The following is a 14,107-nucleotide window of genomic DNA, read 5'->3' on the forward strand; positions in this document are numbered from 1 at the left end:
TTGTACAGTCGCCCTTGTATAACTTTAATAAGGGTATAAGATATTAAACTGATAATTAAAAATGCATTTTTGTCAAAGTTCCATCTCTTTACTTTCACTCAGAGGGAATTTAAACAAACGACTCGTTAGAATAACGTCTCTTTTCCCTCTGAACGGGTTAGAGATCCTGAATAAAACATGACTTATCTATTGCTATCACGTTAGTCGAGCCATTATTCATTTAACCATTTATTTATTACTCCATTCATCTACATAAATATTTAACTATGTCTTGGCATCTTTATGGACTGCTTGCTCTGCTCCTCAATTACATGGAGCAGTGTCCTACCATGGCCATATGCCTTCTATCTGGCGACACTATATCTCCACAATTTATGGATGCCAACTCCGAGCAATATCATTCTGTTGGGTTTTTATGTATATCTATGGAAGTATTAATCCAGGCCTAATGACTGGCAACAATATGTTCCAGTCTGTGTGCCCAATAGGACCTCTATTGTATACGTATAATATGGCATAAAATAAATTGAGTGTTCTTTTTCTGTCATTGTATAAATTAAATTGGGTGCCCATATGGGGTCCTCATGAGAGGCATGTAGAATCGTCTGGACTCCAAGTAGCTTGACGTGAATAGATATATGGTTTATTACTCACACACCATATATTCATTTCATATACTATAATCCCTTACAAGTTTTCACTTCCCCTGCCACAACAAAAGCCCCTGCTCGTTTGGCGAGGGGAGCATGGAAGCATGCAGAACCGAGGGGAAGCGAGGAACCGTAAACACCCGCCATGGGTCCTCCTTTAAAGTGATGAACAGCAATAAAAGCAGCACTGGTTGTCTGCTGAGAGACAAAAAGAGCATTTGACCACCTGGGTGCACATCATTTTCTCATGCCGTTTCTCAAGCATGACTATCAGGAGATGTCCCCTTTAACATTATATGTGGCTAACTCAACCCAATCCCCAAGTCACATAAAGCTCCTTTCATTCAGTGGGACTGCACAGCTCGCTCTGTCATACCTGCTTCCACACAGAGAAATCTCTCCAGATCTCTGTGACACTTTCACATGTCACTTTTCCTGCTAGGTCATCACAAACCACGGCCACAATTTGATCAACGGAGCTTCCCATCATTGAAAACGTAAAAAAGCCAAAATGTCTTTTTGAGGTGGCAGAGGGAGTCCATTGGACTGTAATCACTTGGACCTGTAATCAGGGATTGGTTTGGATCTCATACTTTCACACGCAAGTCAACTTCGGTCAAATCTGCTGTAAATCGTTACAACTAAACATAAAATTAGTATTTCAGAAGGAAATATATATTTTTAGATCTGTTCATTCAGTCTCGGAATCATGGCTCACAAAAGCAAAATCACCCCCAAATGCCTTTTAGACTTCATGTTGCTGATTTAAATTGCGGGACTCTGCAAATCAACAGCAAATCAAACATAACCCACCCCCATATCCCCCAAAATAGACTTTTTGTCAATTACAATCAAAGGTACTATTACCGTTATGCCCCCACCCCTTCCCTTGTGCCTTTCTTTTTTCACGTGTTTCCTAAAATCACTGAATATTGTTTACTCTATATCCTCAACAGAAATCCATACATTCAGAACAGTATTTTTGATTAAATGTATAGTTATATTTAAGAGTTAGGGATGCACAATATGGAGTTTTTTTCAACCGATAATCTGGCTGATACTGGGCAGTACATCAAAAATATGTTCACACACTTATGCACTTCACTCATATACTTTATATAGCATTTACCTAAGAATAAATCTTCAAATAAATCTTTAACATAATCTGACAAATCAGACATGTAAGTGTATTAATACTCTATACCACTGACTTGTCACTGTCACTAACTGTATCGTAGTGGGTCGATGCTGCACTTGTGAAGTCATTGAAGGCCATTTTGCTTTGTATTACTTTCTGATAATTAATCAGCATTCATTTTATTATTGGAATAATACATATATTATAAATATCCCAGTATCAGCCGATAACTTATCGGTACCAACATATATCTATGTATCCCTTGTAAGGGTGTATTTTATATTTGTGTGTCGTGTGTGAGCCCATGAAGTAGAAACATGTATATATATTTTTTTTGCTTTTGCTTTTGCTCAATCTCACAACAAAAAAATGAAAATGTACTGAGTCCTCTCTGATATATTATGAATAAGATCTTTGGACCATTCCTGTTTCTACATGCTTACATGCACATAGACAGACAGCATGCATATTTATTTTTTTTGCCAGTCGCTAGGCTATGGCATTTCTGTCAATGGAGCAGATGTCTTGCTGTATCTTGGATAAAATCCAAGAAGCAGAAACCACAGTAGAGTGGTGTCGATTTCTGCAGCCTTCTCAGCTGCAGCACATACATACATACATACATTGTGTTGCAATAGGCAGTGAAGGTTTTGGATTCAAAATTTTTAGAAACTTCACATTGTTGCTACCTCTTTGCAAATATAACTGCTCTCTATCTGGAAAAGTTAGTCGAGCGGTGGCGTCCTGCTGGCTCAGCTTGGCCTGCGATGTCTGCCTGGCGCATGGGTGACATGTCTGGCATGCCACTGCTGGCTCTTTTTGATAGCACAGAGAGTGTGTGACTGGCAGGCCATGTTTCTCATGTCTCCAGCCCCTGAAACAGCCATCACTCCGAGAGGATGTTTTCAATCCCCCAGCCCCGTACCCCTTGCAGCTAAGAGAGAAGGTCAAGTTTGGCCCATCAGTCATTGACCAAAGGGCGGGGCCTAGCAGCTGGTGGCCATCAACGGCCGTTAAGATGTTCAGTAGTCTCAGCCATATCGCATGTTTGACCTATTTGCAGTTTTTTTTATAGTTACCTTTTGTTAAACCTAAAAGTTATCATTCGTGTAAAGGCAAGAATGTGCCTCCGTCACTAAAACATCAACTTGTACTCCTTTTAAATTAAGAAAATATAAGGATAAGAGTTATAAAATCGTCATGGAAGTTTAGATTACCACTTTTGCATCAGTTTCACATTCCAAAAAAGTTGGGATGTTGTCTAAAATGTAAGAAAAACAAACAGAATCAAATAAGGTGCTAATCCTTTGTCACATATCTTCAATTTAACTGTGCAAACTGATAAACTTTTTGCTCTTTTGTAAATATACATTGAATTCTGAATTTGAAGCTTTGAAGTTTTTTCATTTACATTTCACACATTGCCCAATATATTGGAATCATAGTTCTCAGTATAAGACAACTTTAACTTGAGGACAACTTTAAAACCAAGCTCTCATGTAGATCTATAACACATTTGACCTCACATGAAGAATGTTTCACACACACACGGGTCATATGTTTGTGCACTGACACATTCATCTGCACATCACACGAGTTCAAAGCAGGAAACCCATGAGGTGGCCATTTGTGTGTTTACCCAAGTTTGGGTCAGTGTTTTCAGGTGCATATACACCTTAACATGCCCTTCTTTCATCACTCATAACCGCACACACACACACACACACACACACCATTTACACCCAAACATACCTATATTGACGCACACTTTCCCTGGTGTTGTTTTAGCAGGGGGAGAGCAGCAATGGTCTGGAACAGGCCTGTTTTTTAGTGTGGGTCAAACTTTGGCCAGGCCTTAAGCAGCAGCCATCCGATCCCTCCCGAGGTGCCTCTGGTCTGGGACCCGTTTGAACCTCCACCTGCTGAGAGAACTTCACTTTAGATACATTGTTCAGGCCTCTCCGAACACTGTCGAGGGGAGGTGGGACATTATGTTAAAGTCAACACCACAGGATCAGTCCGCTCTTTGTACTGGGCTTTGAGGGTGACCCCCATTCTTGGACCATGTAGAGTGAAGATGAAGTGTAGTAACTCATGTGGTCAAACATATGGGCTGAGCAGAAAGTTTTTCCCCTTCTTTTTATATTTTGGACTACGTTTGAGCGTTATGTCGTTTGGATACTGCGGGGGTGATGTCTTTTTTTCCCGGCCAACCGGGAAAACATTTTTTTTTTTCAATTTGAATTTCTATTATTACAAAAAAAAGGCTCTGCAACAAACAAAAAATCTTCACACATGAACGCCACTTTTATGATTTTTGAAGCATAAAAGCAATCACTAGACATAAAAAGCTAAGGGCTAAAAACTAACTACACCACAGTCACATGACTTCGACATCACCACCACTAAGCTAGCGATGATGTTCATTGTCCCCAACAACGTCTGTAGTCTCTACTTGATATTTACTTTATATGCTCTATGTACTTGCGTTTATTACATCATATAACAAAATGTGAAAAATCTCTTTAAGCTTGTGTTGACCAAATATGTTATTTTAGGCATGTAACCAAAAGTCCATTCAAAAATCCCATTGACTTCTAGACAAGGGAACCTGAAGTGCTTAAACATTAATAACTTATTTCTGGGTTTTAGGGCTCATTCATGCAGCACTCCATACATATCATGACACCAAACAGTCAAGAAATATTGCAAGTTTATACCAAGGCAACCATCACTTTAATGTCAATCAGTGTATTTGGGCTGTTTCTTAAAAATGTAATTCATTAAGTCCATTTTTACCATAACCTTCGCAGCCTGATTTGAACCTTTTTTTGCAGAACTAACGTTTATTCAAAGTCCCTCTGCTGGCTCACTACAGACCGCTAACATTACTGACAGGCTGGTGCACTTCATTGAGTCAGCAAACAGCCTCATGTTCATCCACTATTTTTTTTCATCTGTCCTGTTGCGCTTGTACATACATTTTGAATATGAAACGGATGATTACAGATCAAATAGTTCTCTCACGTACAACGGTAGTTTGAATTTTGAATGAAAAGTGACTGCCTGAGGGTGGGTAAAGTCATTGCTTGCATTGTTGCAAATAAATAATCAGGACTGCTTTATAGGGATGCGTGATATAGATTTTTTCTGCAGCCAATACATTAACTAATTATCTGCTTTTCATGCCCAAGTATAACTGATAATTTCTCTTTTTTTTTTATTTAAAAAGGAAGTTCATAACATGTAGTTTATGCACACCTGAGCATAAGAAAGGCTAAGAACTTCCATCTAACTAACTAACATCACAACTATAACACAACATTTTTTCAAGTAAAGTACATCAAAGAACATCACAAACATACTTTGGCTTTTACACAGAATTTTCCTAAGAATTCAAATTAAGCGCTTTAACATAATTTGTCAGATCAGACATGTCAATGTGTCCAATGTGTCTGAATACAAAAATCAAAGCTTTTACAGCGTTTCAACTTTTAAGATTTGTAATCCACCAAAAAAAACACAGAGAAGAAGAAGAACTTAAACTTAAAGATGCATACCTCCACATGCTGTATCTCAGTGTGTAGATGCTACTCATGTTAGTTTATGGGCTTTGTAATTATTAATATAGTAATATATTATGTATTATTAACTGCATTTACTGGCTATAATTAAATTATCAGAATAATACATACTAATATAGATTTCCCATTATCAGCTAATCCCTACTGCTTTCTGACAGTATTGGAATCACAAGATCATTATCAGCTGTGTGATTCCATGCGTAAGCGAAAACAGACATCTTACCTGGTTATTTGATCTATAAATAATTTCAACTGAATTTCCCCTATAATTAACCTTACTCCATTCTACAGTATACATATATTGATATTACAGCATCAAATGACATATACCTTGATAGCAGATTTCACCTTTGCTATATCTTCCACAACAATACAAACAACCCCATGTGATGGAATTGTAATATAGCAATGAAATATGTTATTTTAAGCAATCCAGTACCGTAATCTTGACGCTAATTAATCTATGTGAGTCATTCGTCATGATTTTTCAATATTTTTTTTTTCTTCATGCTGCATAGTGCACTGCCCACTGTATAAATAGCTGCTACTCCTGGCTGCATGTTCAGGTTTTCTGTGTTGTTTTCTACCCGTGCACTCTACTTGTCGGAAGAGGCAGGATGAGAAGTCATCCATCTCCAGCTAACAGCCACCAGTCTGGCCCCATGCTGGAGCCCCGGAGAGAGGAAGCGATCGCTCACAGCACAGGAGCACATTCCCCCTCAACACAGGGGGGACGAGGCCATTTAACCCATCAAGGCCCGGTCTACTTTTCTTTGCTATCACGTGCGACTCTGTACGTGTGTGTGTGTGTGCAGTATAGTGTATGTCTCTGTCATTGCATGCACTCGTCTGTGTGTATGTTAATGCATGCACAGTCATTAGTACCATGTTCCAGTCGCTCCTGTTTGCGTTGGTGGGCTGCTCACTACACCGCGCCTGCCGGTAAGTAGTTAAATAGCCATCCTGGGGTCACCACATATACAGTAGCACAGTACATCTCTCACATCCTCCCACCTCTACCCCCTACCCCCCCATCTCTCCTTGATCCACAATATATAATTCCTAGAGCACCCACCCCCTGTCTCTCTGTCCTACTGGCATGACAATAGCATCCCTGGACACACAGAGACTTGCAGTATAACCAGCCTGAGGAATTGACACTCCAAGTGTTTCTCCACACTTTTTCTAATGGCATTGTGAGCCCCCCGCCACTGCTGGGATGGAAGGTGTTTAGCACCTCACTGTTTTTACTTTGACAGAGGAGGGACACTAGCACTCCCCTGGCTATATAGGCCTAGACCAGTTCCCCTGTTATCATTTCCACTGTGGGCACGCTTCCTTCCATTGAATCACAGGTATTTATGTGGGTGGCGGTTTAGCTTGGCTAGCTGTGTTAGCTCTGTAAGCCGAGGCTCGGCTTCAGACAGGTAACAATGCTGTGGACAAGATACGTCTAGGTGACACCAAGGTGAAAAGCTCCATCTGTATATGGGCAAATGCCTTAGACAGACAAATGTGTGATAGAGAGATAATGGTTGACCATGCACCATTACAGAAATAGAACTGCCCATGAAGAATGAGACAACAATGAAGGGAACACTGGAAATGAGAGAGGTCTTGCGTGGTGAATACATATGCACTGAAGCCATCGAGGGAGAAGGAGACGAGAACTGAACGGGTAGTTAGGTCAAGAAATGAAAGAAAATGGAGTCAATAAATGTGAGTCAGAATGACTTTTAAACAATAAAATTGACGACCCTTGTCTGTGGAGGTAAAGTGTGGACGTTGTGAGCCATGACCAAAAAGCTATTGTTGACTAACGTCAACAGAGTGCGTTATCTTTGACCCCTGTGGCTAGAAATGGAAAAAGAGAGTGAAAGCAGGAAGCAAATACAAATTACAGACAAACATGTGGAAGAATGACAATGGAAGGTGAAGAAACAAGTCTTTACACATTCAAAGTCAATTCTCTAAATGATTGCACATTGGTAAGTATCCTCAGGTAATATATTTGTATTCATAAAGAAAGTGCAACAACACTTTTTTTCTCCTTCACAAGCAGTGCTCTCCATGACAGAACGGCATTCTGGGAGAAGACAGACTGCAAAGGTCATAATTATTTGCGGTCATGCTGCTCCTCACTTAACAGATGGAGACAACCTGAGTCAACATTTTTCAATTAAAAAAGAGAACACAAACAAACAGAGGGGAAGAGAAAACACACACTCGCACGCACACAAAGACGTACACACAAGCTGGAAAAACGGAAATGACCTTGAGGACCTGATACCTCATTAAAAGTGATGCTCCAAGCCTGCAAACAGGCTAATTAGAGAAATCCTGCTCACACTTAGCAGTAGTACACATGGCGGGGGATGTAAGAGATTGTATTGTGTTTGTGTGTGTGTTAAATGTAAGAAAGCTTGTTTTAGCCTAGCTTAGTGCAAATATCTGCAGTCAATTAGGACGGTGAAACAGGGGGGCAAATTTATATATATATACACTGAAATAACATGCAAACACATCTACATGAACACATGGATGCATTAAGTTTTGGATGTGGATGACACAGTGAAAAATCTATATGAGGAAAGGATTAAAATTAAATCAGAATTAGGTATATTGACACAAAACATTCAGTTTTGTACTTTAAACATAACAAGTGAAGCAATTTTAGAGTAACTGTTAACAGAAATGTTACCAAATAGTTTGCTCAATTTGTTCATTAGTATTCTAATGTAAAACTTGTGAAGCAACACAGCAAATTTTGTTTTAGTTTTTGATAAGAACTTCTGCTAATGTGAAAAACTGTTGTATAAAGTGTTTGTGGCTCCAGAGAGAGCTGTGTAAATTCTAATAAATTGCCTCGTGTGGTGTCACTTCACTCAGTAGTCAGGCTTCTATCCAAATATATCGCACATGTTAACTGTGTTTCGAGAAAGAAATCTGCAAAAGAAAATAATAATTAATGCTTGCTTCCATGCACTAACGCAAGCCTGCGGGGCAGACGCTCCAGTGGAAGTTGAAGTCAAATGCTCCTTTGTTGACATCTGTTTGCTGAAACTGTTTCCATTGTTGCATTTTGCTTTTATAGATCACCAAGTCTACAAACTTTTTGCAATCTTTCAAGATTTTTTTAAGCTACAAGGTTCAACTTCCATGTATAAAATTACCTGGATCATCTATGGAGTATGCTGTCCTACAAAGCCTAACTGCAGTACGCAAAGGGTAAAACTGAGAAAAACTGCTTTAACATTTTTTAAATGGCCAGCAAAATGAGTTATAGGTAGGTTGGTGATATGACACTTATTTCTACATGTGTTGATGTAATTTTTATGTTCAAAAATCATGATGATTTATTTGACATTTGACCCAAAAAATGTAGTTACTGCACTCTTGTTTTGCATCGCTGTAAAAGGTTCTAATAGTAATGCACAAACATGATACAGTAATTACAATGTTGTTTTTCTTTCAGCTTTTATATTTTGTTTTCAGCGAATAAACATTTTGATTTTCTTGTGTACTGAGGTGTTTAACAACTCACAACACAAAAGATGTGTGTATTTTAGACTTAATTTTATAAAGTAATGTTATATTTTCGTCTTAGTATCATCTTATCTTACTTTTTTACTTAATCACTATCTAGATAATATTTCCATATCAAATACATGTAAAATGTATGTTCTTGTCTTCACTATTCAACACAATGAAGAAATACAAGACTACACTGTATCAGATCTGCTTTGGTTTTATGTTTAAATTTGTAGACCATGGTAAGTGCAATTACTGCAGTCTGCTTTGGTTTTGAGTTGGATTTTGTAGTTACTGCACATTTTTATATCATTATTTCTCTGTAATAAAGAGGAAAAAAAATTAAACCTAAAACTTTGTCACAAGATAAAACAGATATCAAGGAGTTCATTTTTAGTTATAACTCAATTTCGATCCGAATTGTAGTTACTGCAGTTAGGCTTGGTAGGGCAGTATGGGCATCAGACAATGCTGTTCGAGCCAGCTAACTTTCAGTTTAGTACTCTAACTTGGATGGGGATAAAATAATTCAATTGTGCGGCTCTTCTAGATTTCCAATTTTATTGGACTGAATGGCTCTAATTGTGAGAGTAAAACAAGTCATAACATGGGGGGTTGTGACACTCATAAGTATATTTCTCGTTCACAATGTAAGTATGTGTGAAAAAGTATTTTTGGCATCATGTGATGGACGCAGAAGTTTTGATTACATGGTTCGGCCACAATGTCAAACTGGTTTCAAAGCTTTTGCTGGGGGCTTGCTTGCATGTAGTAATCATGATGGGAGCAAAGGAGCTCAGGCGATGTAGTATAAAGAGTGACAAAGTCCACAGTCAGGGTGGTTTGATGGGTAGAAACATAGAAAAACATAGAATTTCACCCAGGTGTGTGTACCCTGCGTACAACGAAAAGTCAAAGTTGAGTTATTTGAACTTCACCGTAACTATATCTCATACTTATTTAAACCCAAACTCTGATCTTTTCCATAACCCAACCAAGTAGTTTTGTTGCCAAAACATAACCATGTAGCTGTGTTTCACAACATTAACCATGTGACAATGAAACAGCCACTTGACTGTCTAACAATATAAAAGTAATAAATGTTTTTAAACAATCTGTTCTCTTGTTTAAGTATAAGGACGTGTTGCTTTAGTTTTATCTGCCCAGGTCTTGAGATACTGACTCTAAAACAATTTCTGTCATTTGGGTGAACCAACCCTTCAGCAGCAAGGAAATATTGCAAAGCAATATCAATAATAGCAACTTTTCTGATTGACAGCAGCATCCTGGTAAACATCATCTCAAGCTGACAGCCCTGGAGAACTTAGCCAGAATGTGACAGCCATCACAGACCCACATCCACACATGAAAGGGCTTTGTGTTGCGAAGCCCCTCTACTGAGACAGAAGAGGACATGTTGTTCTCAGTTAGAAACAGACATTCAGAGAGACTGGAAGAGAGAGAGAGACAGTGTGTGTGTGCGTATGTATGTGTGTGTGTAGCCTTAGTGCGATAGGACAAGGAGTGCTGATTTAGACATAGCCAACCCAAACACAGATGCCCCAGTCCTTCCTTCCTGTGGGTAACAGAAGGAGACACAATGTGTTCAAGAGGCCGGAGCTGACAAAGGGATTAATCCGACGACAACAAATGCTGCAATCTCTGGCATAAGTCGCAGCAGAAAAATACATATCATATGTTCGCAACAGCACTGACACAGACAAACATGCACAGAGAGCCAGAAACGTCCAAAAAAATAAAAATCATGAAAGAAACCGAAAAAAGAAGTAACTCAATAGTTTGCTGCCCTAGATGTATGAGTGTCACATATTTTACCTTCAGAAAAACCTATTCCTTTAGCTCTGGGAATGAATCTGCAGCAGTGTTTTTTTTTTTTATTGACATATAGTATCTCCCACTGGTAATCTGTCGATCTCGCTATTATCTCTTGCTTTCTCGCCATTGTTGGATCTCACATCTTTCTCTCTATCTCTTCCTGTGTCTTTTTCTCTCACACCCTGTCTGAACGTTGTTTTGGGGGCTGATATGAACCTGTGAACATCTGCCTGCGATACAGTGGGAGGAACACATGAGAGAGACTGAGATGAGGTTGAGTTCATGTGAACCACCCATGGCGCCGGACTGTTACGGCCATCAGTAAATCTACCATCTCGCTGCTATCAAAGGTTCACTCTCTGCCTCTGTGTCTGTGTGTGTGTGTGTGTGTGTTCGTGTTTTTCCGTGCAAGCCTGTCTGTATGTGTGTATTTTCTTCTCAAATAACATAATCCCATAAGAGGTTGGGAGAGACATTTTTTGAGGATAAGGGGAGAAAAGAGAGGAAAAAATGATGGCAGTGAAGAGAGAAAAGGCGATGAAGGGAGGGGGGGCAGAGTAGAGCAGGAGAAAAGCATTAGTAGTTCCAGCCAGCTGCCAAATGATGCCCTTGATTGCCTCTCTTCTTGTGCAGAAACAGAAGGTGTGAGGGGTGATTAGGCCTGGGCCCGATCCCTGATGAACAGATGTTAATAACAAAGCCCATGTTCATTGTGGTTAATAGCCAAGCGCGCCAGGGCTGGCTGCTGAGGCTAGGGGAAAATCTGCCTCCATAGCTCTTCTCCTCCCCTCTCCCTTCATGGGAGAGAGATAGGCTCCCTCTACTAATGTTTTGGCTGTACACTAACGTAATGAGCATGGTATTTGCAAGAAAAGGTAATGATAATCAGTCACGGGGGCAGAAAAAACACAGCAAATGATGGTGCGTCGCATTCAGGAGATAGAGGAGCTCAGGGTTTGTGCTGTTAACTTTTAGTTGATGATAGCCTTTTGATGATATCAGAGATAAAGGGATGTTAATAAAGCTGGGCTGCATGGCTGAAATCACTGTTGCCTCATTTTTGATCCTATTAGGCTATTGTCTTCAGGCGGTAATGACAACAACTATAATGTGCAGAGGAATCGTCATAATTCAATTTCATCAAAGCTGAAATCATTCAAATCTAAACTATATAGAGCAAAACTTGGCATCTGAAGCCAAATCATCCAGTGCTAACAAGTTAAAAAAAAAACTAATAGGGGTTAGAGGTCAAGCTGGAAAGGGTTAACAGTGTGTGCTAATACATCAGCATCTTTGTTTATGAAAGACAAAGCCAAGTTACAACAGCTCCCACTACAATGCAACATTCACCTTCTACAGATAACACAGTTTACTTATAAAACATTCAAATGCAATGAATTATTGAAGTGAAGCAGATGTTGCAAATTGAATACTTTTGCTTCGTTTCCATTGGTGGGGGAAAAACTTGCTATTCTTCCGAAGTATGTATGCGCCGGCACCAATTCTCTTTTCTCTCTGTGTACACAGCATGGAGGGGAGACTCATCTCGCACTCAAATATCTCCGTGGGGAATGGAAAGATGGCAGAGATGCATGCCGAGGCCACTCCTTTTATCCGGGCCTCGGAAAGAGAAACATTGGCACCGTTGACAGGGAAAATGTGACATTTTCTGCACTGTGATACCTCACATCTTCAAATTGATGCCTTGTATGAAATAGACAGAAGGAGGCGTAATGAATGTGCTTCGCTGACACAAAGACGTGCCACCAGGACATTGTAGGATCTCAGCTCTTGAGAATTCTGACTGGTTTGCTTTTTAAAGCACAGAGGGCCAGCTGTTTATATTATTCAAATTTAGACGGGTTGTAGAAAATGTGCGTCCATCTACTATCGCAGGGGATAATAGTTTGGTCGTTTGGTTATTTCTAAAACCACTCTTTATGCTATTTTAGTCAATCAGACTACATTGAAAAGTATTTTCCACGACACTGCTTGAATTTCTCTTTATATACAGCTGAAATACGGACAAAAGATTAAAATGATTGTCATTTTCCTCCGTATTCACGCTGTCATCTCTGCGTATCGACTGAGTCATTTGTCCTTTATGTGAAATCTTTCGCTGGTAGGAGACCATGTTACTGTATGTGTGGCGTACAAACAGACTCACAGGAGGTCATGGGAGTTCTGAGCTGACAATCAAGGGACCAGCTGTCACTCATAGCCCCATCACCAGCCGCGCCACGTCAAGTCTTATGACGACCACTTGACTACAATGGCACATTTCTGTTCTCTTTTTTTGACAGGTATGTATCAGCGTGATGGATTGGCATTACAGAAAATCTTTCATTAAGACCCAAATATCCACTGTAATCACCCTCATTGTGAGACATGAAGTTTCCTTATAGGAGAAATATATATATATATATATATATATATATAATATACATCAGATAAGGTAAACTACCCATCTGTGATACCACCCGCCATGTTTGAAACCTATTAATTTACTTTATTTTAAAGTGGATGTCATTTAACACCAATCGTTAAATATGAATACATTTATTCTAATTAAATATATTCATATTGGGCGCTGCACTGTAATTTTGATTCTACTGTTTAATTTGTCCTCTCCTATTTTACCTTATTTGTATCTCTTCTTAATGCCTTTTTGCCTTATTATTTTTGCTGATCATTCTGAATGCCCTTGTTGAAAGGTGCTACACTTTAAAACTTGCTGCTACCAACCAATTGTAGAAGCTGGAAATTTCAACAATGTATCCAATGCTTTTCAAATGTGTTACTTACGTTTAGATTTTTTTTTTTTAAAGTGACGTTGTATGATGTACTTATCTATAATCAGTGTTTTACCACCAGTAGATTGTGGTCAGCAGGCAGGAGTATCAGCACGGAAGCTAAGCAATGTACCACTCTGGATGGGGGCAGCTAAATGTATTTTAGCCACTTTAAATGGACCAACAACAAAAAAAATCAATATCCAATTAAGTATGCACTATTTTTTTTACATTTTCACCGCTATACCCTACTGTCAGACAGCCCTTTGTGGTAAATAACTGAAACACAAAAACAGTGTTTTTAGAGAACATGGCAAAGCTCTCACTGCCTCGATCAGTTGGTTTGTCTGCGTTATTGTGTAACTATGGTAAATTCAAAGTTTAAGACTGTTTCACCAATTTATCCATTTCTTTTAGCTAACTTTTATAAAATCCATAGTTTTAGGCTATTACAGCCATTTATCCATTACTTTTAGCTTTATTCACCATCATTCAATACTTCCAGCCACCTATTTCAATAGTTTAACCATAACTTTTAGCGAAGTATTGGAAGTCCATTACTTTTAGCTAACTATT

General features: G+C 39.1%; 1 long non-coding RNA gene across 2 annotated transcripts in view; it reads left to right on the forward strand.

Moving 5' to 3' along the window:
- LOC131961690 (uncharacterized) overlaps positions 1 to 12,996 on the forward strand; it is a 252,713-nt gene extending 239,717 nt beyond the window's left edge. Inside the window, exon 4 of one of the 2 annotated variants that reach the window (XR_009389876.1) lies at positions 12,267 to 12,996. This is a non-coding gene — a long non-coding RNA (uncharacterized LOC131961690). The remainder of the gene's footprint in view (positions 1 to 12,266) is intronic. The other variant, XR_009389875.1, reaches the window with a different exon arrangement.
- Positions 12,997 to 14,107: the final 1,111 nt, after the last annotated feature.

The sequence above is a fragment of the Centropristis striata genome, chromosome 23, assembly GCF_030273125.1.
Source record: "Centropristis striata isolate RG_2023a ecotype Rhode Island chromosome 23, C.striata_1.0, whole genome shotgun sequence".
Classification (NCBI taxonomy): Eukaryota; Metazoa; Chordata; class Actinopteri; order Perciformes; family Serranidae; genus Centropristis; species Centropristis striata.